General features: G+C 41.8%; 1 non-coding gene across 1 annotated transcript; it reads right to left on the bottom strand.

Annotated features, from left to right (window-relative positions):
- Nucleotides 1-8469: 8469 nt before the first annotated feature.
- On the bottom strand, nt 8470-8576 carry LOC112089564. The gene has a single exon (XR_002901200.1). It is a non-coding gene; the product is annotated as a small nucleolar RNA R71 (small nucleolar RNA).
- Between the last annotated feature and the right edge of the window lie 4863 nt (nt 8577-13439).

The following is a 13439-nucleotide window of genomic DNA, read 5'->3' as shown; positions in this document are numbered from 1 at the left end:
CGTAACTTGCAGGATATGGATCCAAATGGCTTGATTCAAATACCATTGGAAATAGAACTCAAATTCATAAAATGGTGAAGAAACCTTTAGCGGTTGGGAAGTGGTAGGTTCCCCGGACAGCTCATCTCTGCAGTGCATTGAAACGATCAAGAAGAAACTCTTGGACCAGTGTTTACTCCGGAGATGGTATCTTTCAGAACACAGCGCCAAACTGGAAGATCTCAGATGTTCTGGAAAGAAGACTCAAATATCTCAAATCTTGATGCAGGCCCTGTAAACTGAATCGGTCTGGAAGGGTATCGTCCCTCGCAATCTTTGTAGTTCATCGGATTGGTCTAAAGTAGTAAAGAGACAGGCGTGTTTTCTGGTAAGCTTAACTCTCTTCTCACTACTCCAAATGCGATGATCCCACCCGCTCTTGAACCATGACTCGATCCTCTCCAACTTTGCTGAAGAACCCGATAGCTGAATCAGACCGGAAACTTCCCCAGACAGGCAATCTTCGGCGCGTAATGGCAGAACAGGTTTTAGCCTAGAACTTGTGTGCCGTGGTAAGAGGTTTGGCCGAGGTTCCAGTAAACTGCTTGTGATTTTTAGCCGATGATTCTGTAGCCTGCGGTATGTACTGGAACCGAACCACTCCATGTCCTAATCAGCACTTTTGCCCGATAAACTTCCTTCCCGTGACCGAACTGGCACCAAACCGGTATCGACCAAGGCCTGATTTCCACCCTATAAACCTCTCGACCTACGGTAAGCATTTTGGTGGACGGGAAACCTTCCCGGCAAGCTTTTTAGCCGGTAAAACCTTTTGTACGGTACAGTCTGATGCCGATAACACCTGATAAGTGATGTGGTGTGTGTCGAGGGTTGTCAAGTTTTACCCTAAATGAAATCAATAGCCGCAAGTGCACAGCTGATCGATTGTAGTACTTAGGGATCGAATCCACGGGGAAGGAGGATCTTTTCTGCAAAAGCCTTCGAAAGAAATATAAAGTAAGGAAGTCTAGAACCAGGCGAGTTTGGTGAGGGTTTTGGTGGTGTGTTTAAAACGTAAAAACGAATCTTAAAGAGAAAATACGGGAATTAGAATGACCTGATAACTAAACTTAACAAAAACGAGTAAAAACGAGAAAAACGGCTAAACCTAATTGCTTATATGAAAATCGATTGAAAGAGTAAAGATACTAGACTAAAGCTTGAATGAAAATCGGTGTAAATCTATAAGAAAGAAAGTGTTGGGGTTCAGGGAAGTTTTTTCAGGGGTATGAACGATTCAAAACATTGCTAGAGAGTAAATTTGATGAGATCTTAGCTAAAATTTTCGAACTTGAGTCACAGACGTATGAATACGCCACTGTCGTGATCATAGACAACTATCTCTCTCAACCCTGACCAGTAGGTTTCCACTCTGGCCCTGGAAAAGAAGAGATGCATTTTGTTTAAGACTCGTCAGCATTCACAAATCGCCCATAGGTAGATTTTCACTCCTATGTTTGCTTTGCTCTCCCAAACTAGATCTGACACCGGATGAACACTTTCGTGTCACCAAGCATCTGGATCAGATTGTAGTTCATGACGCTACTCTCATGCAGTACAAACGAATTCAGAAGAAAAAGTTCTAAGATTCGGCTCAATAGCTCATGGAATCCTCATCGAACATATATATCCCCATCAAAAATCCCTTAGTCCCAACAATAAAACTACTCAGACATGATGAACAAAATAAAAAACATAGTATTAAAAAGTAGAGCAAAAGTCGAAACTGAAAAACAAAGAACAAGGGTTCAAGAGATAGATCTCTCTCTCCGTAAAACCTAAAAACAAAGCTTAAAGTAAAATTTATGTAAAGTATTTCGTCTCTCCTCTTCTCTTCTTAAAAACGACCTAAATGATATGTATTTATAGTCTCCAATACTCTTTGGTGTCTAGGGTTCCGGAATTGAGGCTGAGAAAATGATACGGGCTTCAGAAATGGGCCTTTGAACTCGGAGTTAGCTCGCCGCGGTCAGGATGTACGTGACCGCGGGGAATGTGTTGCTGGCCACGGTCGGGATGGTTGTGACCGCGGGGAATGGCCTGTTGGCCGCGGGTGGAAACGCTTGCCGGTTGGTTTACAGGACATCTTGCTATTCGCGTATCTTTTGATTGAATTGTTGGATTGCCAAGCTGTAAAGTGTGCTGGAAAGCTGATACTTCCATCTTTGAGATCTCCAAATTTGAGCTGGATCAGATGGTGAGAAGGCCTTCAATCGGGGGTGAACTTCTGACGGTTTGACTCTGAGCTGAAATCTTGTCTTCTATCCATTTTGTTAAGCTTTTCCCTAAGTTACCTGAAAAGAGTCTTGGAACTACAAATACTAGAAAAACATAATAAAAATAATTGAAAGCAATTAAAAACATAGAAAAAGTATTTCAAAACGATCCATAAAAGTGGTCAAAATACGGTGTTATCAACTCCCCCAGACTTAAACCTTTGTTTGTCCTCAAACAAAGCAAAAGTCTAAACTGGTTAAGTGAAAACAAAAAAATAGGGAATGCACAAATCTCAGAGACATGAACTCCTAAACTATGACCAAAGATTGTGCATCAATCCATAACTTAGTCTAGAAAATTCTCACCAATACAAAAAAGATACTAGTCCACTTTTCCGTCATGCAAAACTTAAACAATCTAAATCTTGATTCCAGTCAACTAGCTCTCTACATTAATTAAGTTCAATAGTGAGTTCTCATTAAAGACATATAGACGGCGTTTGGCATTAAATGGCTGTTTAAGTGGTGGAGTTAAAGTGTTCTAGGTTACCTTGTGAATCTGGAGGATACAAGATAATATGCAAAACCGCAAGAGAGAGATAAGGACCTGTTGATGACCGCAATTTTCAGTCACTTCTTCTTGCCAAATGTTGTTGCATAATCCTTCCTCCTTTGTTATAAACAGCTATTCCCCCAGACTTAGATTCTTTCCGGGAATCAGAAAATGATCTCCAAAACTCCATAAAATCGAACTCCAGTTGCCTTAGGACTTAAAATTCGACCTCTCTAGACTCTCTAAGGCTTTTATTTTCTTTCTTTTCTTATTTTCGGATTTTTTTTTTTGAACGAAAAGGAAATGCCTTTAAAAGAGAGAGAGACTAGAAGACGAGACTGTACCAAAATTTGAGATTTTTCTAAGGCAAACTGAGCTTCCTATTGTGTTGAATCCTTCCAGGAACTTTTCCGGCAAATCGCAGGTCTCTGTCTTTGGTGACTGAAAACTGCGTCGTTCCTCTTTCTCTCCAACGTTTTTACACATATCTGCATATAAGATAATAGAAAACAAGAGTGCATGTGATTTGAAAGAGGATTGGTTAAGGTGGGAACTAGCTAAAGATGAACTAGCCATTCAGAATCAACATAGAGTGGTAAAAAGGGTAAAGGAGTCCTGAATGTATGATTCGTATCCCTGGTCTAATGCTTCAATGAGAAAATTAAGTCCAAATTAAGTCCAAATAAAACAGAGCTAGTATATTCCTTCATCTAAATCGAAATCATTCAAATTCCTCTAGGGTACTTCGTTTCAAATGTGCTTAGCTACCGCCTAGTCTAGTCCTAAATCATGAATGAGCATGTCACTAGGAACAGTCTAAAAGCACACAGTCAACTATCATTGATTCATGTTCACAATTCCCTTTAAAACGTATTTTGTTTTGAAAACCGGTTTTGAAAAACTTTAAGGAAAATGCAAAAAGTGTAGATATTGCAAGACTCATGAAAGAAAAGTCGTTAGAAAGGGATGAAATCCTCCCCCATAATTAAATCACACTGTCCTCAGTGTGAAACAAGTCGAGATTGGATGAGAAAAATGCATAGATTATCGAATTGGTAAGGCCAAAGAGAACTTACATGGATCCGGGATGCTGGTGGAGATGAACCGGATTCATTCAAAGAGGTTTGGGAAGGTGATAGGTGGTGATGAAGGTGGTGGGAAGTGATGAATGAGGTGGAGTGGGGATTGGTGAGGTGGAATAAGGTGAAGTGGGTGATTTGGGGTCGGGTTTCGTCTCAACGATCATTTACCTCGGTTAGAGGTCACGCGATCGCGGCAAACCGGTGCTCGGCCGCGGTTAGAAAGACGCGGCCGCGGTCGAACATGTGTTTCACGCGGTCAGAACACCTGCGACCGCTCGGGCTTATATCGCGGCCTGTTTCCTGCTTCTCCTTGGTTCCTGCTGGGCCGAGCAGTCAGGAACCATCCTTCTTTTTGGTCTTTTCGGTTTTTTTATTTTTTTTTGGCTTTTTTGTTTTATAAGAAACACCTGAAACTAAGAAAAAGGAGAAATCCTAAAGAAAACAATACCTAAATGGGTTGCCTCCCATTATGCGCTTCTGTTTTAAGTCGTTTAGTTCGACTTTTGGTGTTGGACGTGGCTTAGTCAAATGAAGAAGATCTTGTCCTGAGACAAGTCTTTTTCGACATCTCCTTGCTTTGCCTAGCAGGTTCTTCGTCACTCCAAAGTTCTTCTTCAAACTCTTCTGTTGCAGAACGTTTCCTGCCTTGCTGTTGTATGGGACAGCTTCTGTAAATACATCTTTGTCGATATTAGCAAACGAAATCCTCAGGTTTGGCTAGTCTATTATAGCTCCGGAAGTCGCTAGAAAAGACCATCCGAGAATCACTGGATGTGTTGCGTCTCTCGTTTTGACAATGTAGAAGTCGACAGGCACGGTGCAATCTCCTATTCTCAAAGGAATGTCATGAGCTATTCCTTGAGACATTGCATTGGAATCATCAGCTAGACAAATCTTAGCTCTAGTCCTGCACAGGTGTTTCATACCAAGTCTCAAAGCAATTGCCTTGGACATCATGTTAAGACAAGCTCCTGAATTACAAAGCACGTTTTTAAACATTTCTCCTCTAATAGAACAATAGATGAGAAACTGACCTGTAGTCTTGACCTTATGGAGAATTCGAACTTGCCTCTCTCTGTAAGTGTTGGCTGGTGTTTCAAACGCAGAATAGGACTCACAAAAGAAGGCTGCAGCGTCGTATTCAATGATTGAATCGATGTATGGCATCTTTATCTTGCTGCATATCGGGTCTTCTTGGATTGAAGAGTCAGCTGAATCTTCTACACATTCCTTTGCCATCATATAAGGTAATGATTCCTGCCAATCTGTTTCTTCATCTGAAACTTGGTTTTCTTTTTCCTGAGTTGCTTTTTTAGGTGTTGGAGGTTGAAGTTGGGACAGAAGATGTATTATTTTTCTTTCAAATCTCGGAGGTGAATCTGAACGACCAATTCCCGTGGTCAGAGGCCTCGCGACCGCGGGAAAAGGGACCTTGGCCGTGGTCAGGACAGTTGCACCCGCGGCTCCGAATGTGTCCTGCTCATAGTGTGCTTTCTCTTTCTCATACTTGGCACGGACCTCTCCAGTCTCTTTCCTGGGTCAACTAGCATCATTTAAACTCATACCGGGGTGTTTTTGTGCATCTTCACCAGGATCTTTGAGAGATTTCTTAGAAAATCTCACAATTTGCTCGATGTTGGGCATCTGTTCCATTCTTACATCAATCTCCCGTGCCTTGAGCTCGAGTTTTTCAGCATGTGCTCAATCTCCTGCAACTCTTCGTCTGTCTTCTCTCTATACCAAGAGGCGGATTCCCTGTCTTCTTTGATCTCCTACTTCGATTCGACAATATCACTTGAGTTTTGTATAATGTCATACCCTTGTCTTGTCTGCTCTGTTGCGACTTGGTGGATCATCCCAGCTAGTGTTTGTGCGTCCTTGTGAGTTTGTTCTTCCAGAACTCGAACATGATTGGCCAGATCATCGAATTTTCTGTTGAACTCTTCAGAGATTGAATCAATTCTCTTGAGCAGGGTGTTTTCGGTAAGAATATGCTGATGAAGGAACTGGTTTATCATTCCTTTGAGGTGTCCCAAACGTCTGCTGATCCTCAAGTTGTCCTCTTGATGATTAAGGTTCTGGGGTGGAGGATTATAAGCGTTTGGCTCGAAGTAGGTCGGAGGATGATAACACCGGATTTTGACCATTTTTATGGATCACTTTAATGTCTGTTACAGGTGTTTTTACTCCATTTTCAAAGGTTTTCAAAGGATTTGTATGTTTTCGGATTTTAAAAGACTTTTCAGGTAATTTGGGATCAAGAGGCACAAATTGGATCAAAAAGACTCTTTTGGATAAATGCAGACCGTCAGAACTCTCGTGGAGAGACAAAGACCTTCTCACCGTCTGATCACCCTCAAAATTGGATAACTTATAGAAGAATTAACCAGCTTTCAAATGCACTTGGTTTGGAGATATTCCAACGGTTGGATCTCAAGATATTCCATTAGCCCCGGAGCCACTCGAAGACGGCCAGCGAATCACGCGACCGCGGCCACCAACCCATTTCCCGCGGTCACAAGTCTCCCGACCGCGGCCAACCACCTATTTCCCGCGATCACGTCACTCCCGACCGCGGCCGGCCAACTCTGAATTAAAGCCCATATTTGTGAAGCCCAAAGTCATTTCTCAGCCTCAATTCCGGAACCCTAGAGACCATGGAGTATTGAAGACTATAAATACTTGTCATTTAGGTCGTTTTTTAGACATCACTTTCATACTTTACAGAAGCCCTTTTCCCTTAGCCGTTTTTATGCGACTTTTGTAGAAGATTGTTCAAGTCTGAGTTCTTCAATAGAGAAGCTTTCTTTCATCTCTTTTCTTTACTGTTTTTGATTACTTTTATTAAAACCAATGATGATGTCGACCTCAGCTATGTCTGAGTAGATCCCGAGTTGGGCTTAGGGTTCCCGAAAGGGGCTCTCATAATCAATTAAGACATCTAGGTTTATAGATCTGGGATTTTAATTTTGTTCTCTGTTTATTCTCGTTCTTATTGCATGTATGCTTGATTGATCACCTAGTATCTGATTTAGATAGTTAGTGTTGCGAAAGTTTTCATTAAGTATCAGACCTAGAATGAAACAGGCGATTTTTCCGTAGGAGTGGAAACCTACCTGCGGCGAGATCGTGAGTATTGATGAGTCTTGTGCAGCTCTTGCGTTCTCTCCCTTCCAGGGCCAGAGTGGAAACCTACTGGTTAAGGTTGCAAGAAACAGTTGGTTATGATCACGACAGTGACGTAGTCATACCGCCGTACTCTAGCTCTAGAACCCTATATATCGATATCTGTCAATCCCAATCTATCATCCCTAGTGTTAAAACCGATTATGATCCCTGTAGAGTTCCCGAAAGCTCAGTGTTTTTAGCCATAGTTTACAAATCAATCGATTTTACTTGCTTATTTAGATCTGCATTTCAGTTGCTTTAGTTCGATATTTTGCTTGCTTTATTTGCTTCCCATTCGATTTTTCTACTTGATTTGTAGGATAGATTTATTTGCTTTCTTTAGTTCTAGTTTAATCCGTGACAAACAACCAACCTCTAAAACCAATCTAGTCTAGACATAAAGTTAGAAATCGTAGAAGAATACCAGGCACACAAATCTCTGTGGATTCGATCCCTAAATACTACATCTGATTAGCTGTGCACTTGTGGCTTTCATTCGTTTTTGTTAAGGGTAAAACTTGTTCCCTCACGCAGTTGACACGCATCAAGTTTTTGGCGCCGTTGCCGGGGATTTGTTTCGCTGCCTTTTGTTATTTTTCTTGTTCTAATTTCTGTTCTACACACCTGATCTCTAGTTCTTTCTTAAAGTTTTGCTGAATTATCTTTCCCTTCTTTTGTTCTTCTCTGAATTTCATGAATACCAGCCATAGACCTGTAGAAAAAATTCCAATTCTAGACGAGATAGACAGACACGAAAGAGAACTTCGAAGAATTAGACGAACGCAAGGAATGGCCAACGACGACCAGCCTGGAGATCCTATTAACCGAGCTTTAAATATGGACCAAGACGGGTCCGCACATGGAGAAAATGAAGAGAACAATCACAGAGGAGGTGATTATGCTCGGCAAGATGGAGAGTATGATGAGGTTCCTCCAAGGCCGCGAGAGAGAAGAGCGTGAAGACCTTGATGCACCTATCAATGCAGCTGATGGTGACCACCAAGGGATGCAGCAGAATGGATGCGTTAACCGCCCTGTTCAGCCAGCAAATCAACATCGAAGACAAGCCAAGAACCATCGCATAGCTGATTTCGATGCACCTACTCAAATTTTTCAGAACCGATCTGCAATTCAAGTTTCATTTCCGAACCGGAATAAGTTTGAAGTCAAGCCTCAAATCATCTCATTGGTGAAACAAAACCAATTCCATGGAGTTCCTTCTGAACATCCAATGGACCATATCGAGCTCTTTGAAGAAATCTGCAGCATGATGAGATCAAACCAAGTTCCAGCAGACAACTTAAAGTGTAAGTTGTTCTCTTTTTCATTAGCAGACAAAGCTCACCGTTGGTTGAATTCTTTGCCTGCAGGATCGATTACTAATTGGGAAGAGTGTAAAACTGCTTTCCTGAATCACTTCTATAGTATCTCAAGCTTTCAGTAAGGACCGACTGAACTTTTCTATGAAGCCTGGGAACGTTTTAAGGAGTATGAACGTGATTGCCCACATCATGGATTTCCCGGATCAAGCCTGCTGAGCACCTTTTACCGAGGTTTGCAACCAAAATACAAACTTTCGCTTGATACAGCTAGCAATGAAGATTTTGGATACAAGACGATAGCACAAGGAAGAGCCCTCATCGAGAATTTGGCTCAAGCCAATAGCAATGATTGTCCTGAATACGATCGCTCGACGAAGCAGACCGGAGCAGCAACAAGGAGATAACCGAGTTGAAGAGCATGATGAGCCAGCTTTTGAAGAGCAACAATCGCTCAATCCATGCTTGTGAGACCCACAATGGCGCAGAAGATGAAGGACCTAGTGATATTGATCACATTAATCAAGCCCTTCAAGAAGAAGAAGTGAACTATGTAGGAGCACAAGCACCATATCAAAATCGCTTCAACAATGGCTTCAACAACAACTTCCGGAATGCAAATTACAACAATCTCTCTTACCGCAATCCAAATGTGGAGAACCCTCAGGATCAGTACTACCCACCACAACAAAAATCTTTCCAAAACAAGTTCCAAGGTGGGAACTTCGGAGGGACAGGAGCTTATCAACCGCGACAGCCATATAACTTTCAAGGTACGGGTTTTAAAAATCAATTTGTACAACAGCAAGGAGTCACGATGAACCAGCTAGCTTCACAAATCGGTAGACTTAAACAGTCCATCCAACAGCTCGTTATGACGAACGAAAAAACATCTAAAGACATGAACATGAAGGTTGACTGCATGTACAATGACCTGAACGGGAAGTTTGAAGCTTTATCTTCGCACGTCAAAAAGTTAGACGTACAAGTTGCCTAAACAGCCGACTCTATGAAGAGGCAAAGTGGAGTTCTTCTAGGAAGAGTTAAGGATAATCCTAAGAGGTTTTGCAATGCCATAACCACACTGCCAGAAGAAGAAGCCAGAACCGATAGAAAGAATGAAGAAACCTCAATCTTTGTTCCACTTTACAAGGATGTCGATACCAAGCAGCCACCATTCAAGGTACCTCAACGATCACCGTTTCAAAGGCTTACAAAAGCCGACGATCCGGGACGTTTTGTTTTCCAATGTTTCATTTCAGGAATCAAGTTCACAGACTATCTGTGCGATTCTGGAGCCAATGTCAACATCATGTCAAAGACATTTGCCGAAAAATTGGGCATAAAAACCTTAAGGACATCGACGGTCAAGGTTATCTTTGGAGATTCATCTCGAAAGGATACTGAAGGGGCGATTCATGATCTACAAGTTCTAGTGGGAGACAAGATAGTTCCAGCAGATTTCCAAGTCTTGGAGATGGATAAAGACAAGGAGACGCCACTGATTTTTGGGAGACCATTCCTAGCTACCGTAGGAGCAGTAATCGATCACGCAAACCGGCATGCTGTTTTCCTCAATGTAGATTGCAGAAGGTTTTATCCGACTATCCTAGATGATTTTCCAAGCAAAGGAAACCGGCCAAAAGAGAAAGAAAAGGAGAAGCCGAAAGCTTTTGCAAAGATCAAGATCATCATTCCACCGGATGCAACAGAAACTAGTGAGGACCAAATCCAGGAGCTGATCGAAAACACAAAAAGGGTTTTAAGAAATGTTAAAGTCCGAAAGAAGAGTAAAGGAAAGAAGAAGGTTCCTCAAGGAGAAGAAGTAAAACCTCCAACGACCAACCGGAAGTGATAAAGGCACATCAAGTGGAGTGCCATTCAAATCAGCCTGATTCTTCATGCCTACGTCGAGCTAAACGACTTAAAATAAAAGCGCTTAATGGGAGCAACCTATTTAGGTACTCTTTATTTTAGTCTTCTTTTCCTTTTTACAATTTATGTTTTCTTTTTCTTTTAATTTTCAAATATTTTATAAAACAAAAACACAAAAAAATCAGAAAATTAGAAAAACCAAGAAAGAATGATAGGTTTTTAGCTGCTCGGCCCGACAAAGACCTGAAAGTTGGACGAAGGCCGCAGGAAAAAGGGCCGCGGTCGCGACCAACCGACCCGCGGCCAAGGCATCATCGACCGCGGCACCGTGAATGTGACCGCAGCCGAACCTATAACCACCGCGGTCGCGCGTCTCCTGACCGCGGCCGTTGGTCGTTGAGATGAGAATGTGGATTTCCACCACTTTTCAAAAGTTACCCGGTGATTCCCGGAGCATTCCCGGTAAAGTCCGTTGAGATTTTCCGTAAGTTTTAAATTCCCCGTTGCATACAAGACAAGATAGGTAAGTTCCCGTAACTTTTGGATTCCCGTAAATTTCCCGTTTTCACTACAAAAATGCTTTTTAAAGAAAGGAAATGCACTTTTTGGATCAAAACTCATTTTTCTCTTCTCTTCCAAAAGACTTGGAGATTTAGGAGATAGAACACCTTTTTCAATTCTTAAGCTTTTTAAGAGATTCTTGGCCCAAACCTCACTCTTTCCAGCAAGGTTTGAAGTTCAAACTCGCCATTTTTAATTGATTTTAGAATTTAGGGTTCTTAAAAAGCTCAAATCTTGGTTTATTAATAGTGGAAATAGCTTAAGAACAATAGATTATCCTTCTAGGTTATCTGAAAATCGATTTTAACACCTAGCTTAAGAGGAATTGAGATTTTTGAAATTTGGATTCTACATACTTTATAAAAATCGAATTTGGAACAGCAAAATTGGTGAATTTGATTAAGCCTTGTGTGATTAGTGATTAGTATTAGGTAACCTATAGATTTGACATGGAAATTGCTCATTAAAATCGATTTTTAGAAGATTTCTATGTTAAGAACATCAAAAATCCGAATCTAGTCAGGCACTACTCGATTTCTTAGATTCAATGTCAATTATGCTTGCTTGTGGTTTTAACTAATCTCTTGATACTAGGATTGGTATAACTGATCGTTAACGTGTTAAAATCAGCATCCATATTCACTATTTTCCCAAGAATCATCTCGTCTTGTAGGAAAATGGAACAAACCAGATCCCGATGAAGCCGTCGCACTGGTGACAGCTCTGAGGACATTCCCGATGATGTTACTCTTGGAGAGTATATGCAGAACCAAGCCAGACCGAGAAGAAGAAACTATGTGATGAGACTGCTCCAGCACTCAAGAGAAACATGAGCAACTCCCGAGCCACCACAGATCCAATACATTGGCAAAGAGATAAACCCGAGAGTGGACTATGCAAGACGTTTCAAGAAACTGAACATCAAACTTATCCTGAGCTAGTCCGCGAGTTCTTAGCAACTATTACACTCCACCACACGAAGAGGAGGAACCCAAGAGTATCTGATGGCATCTTGTCATTCTCTATCCGCGGACAGACTTACTCGCTCACCATTTCTGCACTTTGTGAAGCTCTTAAGCTTCCATACACTGATGGCATTCACCTTGAAGAAGAACCCGATTTTAACTTGTGGAGAGAGATGGGTCATGGCGTTTATGATAGCGGGAGATCCAAGTCAGCACTTTTTACTCATCCTGCAGTGAGAGTTGTGCACAAACTCTTAGCACACACAATTTTCTCTAGAGCCAACATGGGATGTGTTTTGAAGACCGAGCTCATTACACTTCAGATGCCATTTATGGACGACCCACGACTTGCCTGCTTTGCCTGGATCATAGCACAGAACATGGTGAAGGTGAAGCATAATTTACATGGTTGCGAGGACGCTACTCCAGCTTACGGGAGCACTATTACAGTGATACTACAGGCTGTAGGATTCGACTTCTCATCTGATGATCCACTTCTCAACGTTTGGTATGACCTACTTCATCTCTCTCGCGATCACACTATATCTCGTGCCACTTTCAATCCAGACAGGTTTGGTTACAAGTATTGCACTGCACCAAGGAGCACCGAGTCTGTTTACCTTCAGCATCAGTCCCGAGATTCTGTAACGGAGGACGTCCGCGATGGACTCCGGAACCCGATGAGTTTCTGCCATCTGTGCCTCGTCTACCATTCACCATCGGCCAATACATAGTGACCAAGGCAAAGCGTGATGTGATAACACTGTATTTTGACCACTTTTATGGATTGTTTTGAAATACTTTTTCTATGTTTTTAATTGATTTTAAGTACTTTATTATGTTTTTCTAGTATTTGTAGTTCCAAGACTCTTTTAAGCTAACTTAGGGAAAAGCTTAACAAAATGGATAGAAAACCAGATTTCAGCTCAGAGTCAAACCGTCAGAAGTTCACCCCTGATTGAATGCCTTCTCACCGTCTGATCCAGCTCAAATTTGGAGACCTTAAAGATGGAAATATCAGCTTTCCAGTGCACTTTACAGCTTCGCAATCCAACGGTTCAATCAAAAGATACGCGAAAAGCAAGATGTCCCGTAAACCAGCCGGCAAGCACTTCCACCCGCGGCCAACAACCAATTTCCCGCGGTCAGGAGCATCCTGACCGCGGCAAACCACCCATTCCCCGCGGTCAGAGCACTCCCGACCGCGGCCATCAACCTCCGAGCCCAGAAGCCCATTTCTTAAGCCCACAATGATTCCTTCATTTGGAGAAACCCTAAGTGACGTCCAGAGAGGTCTTGAGCATTATAAATACATGTCTTAGGAACCCTAATCGACATATTCTATCTTTCTTATTGTTTTAGAATACTTGTTTTGCTTTAGTTTTTAGGGAGAGAGAGAGTTGTTCTCTTGAACCTTTTTTCTTTCTTTTTCAATTTCGGTTTCTATTCTACTTCTTAATACTATGTCTTTGATTTCGTTCATTATGTCTGAGTAGTTTTATTGTTGGGATTAAGGGATTTTCGATGGGGATTTATATGTTCGATGAGGATTCCATGAGCTTTTGAGCTGAATCTTAGAACTTTTTCTTCTGAATTCGTTTTTACTGCATGAGAGTAGCGTCATGAACTACAATCTGATCCAGATGCTTGGTGACACGAAA

The sequence above is a fragment of the Eutrema salsugineum genome, unplaced genomic scaffold (genome assembly GCF_000478725.1).
Source record: "Eutrema salsugineum unplaced genomic scaffold, Eutsalg1_0 scaffold_12, whole genome shotgun sequence".
Lineage (NCBI taxonomy): Eukaryota > Viridiplantae > Streptophyta > Magnoliopsida > Brassicales > Brassicaceae > Eutrema > Eutrema salsugineum.
The sequence above is the reverse complement of the archived record's forward strand: the minus strand, read 5'-3'. Positions and strand labels throughout refer to the sequence as shown.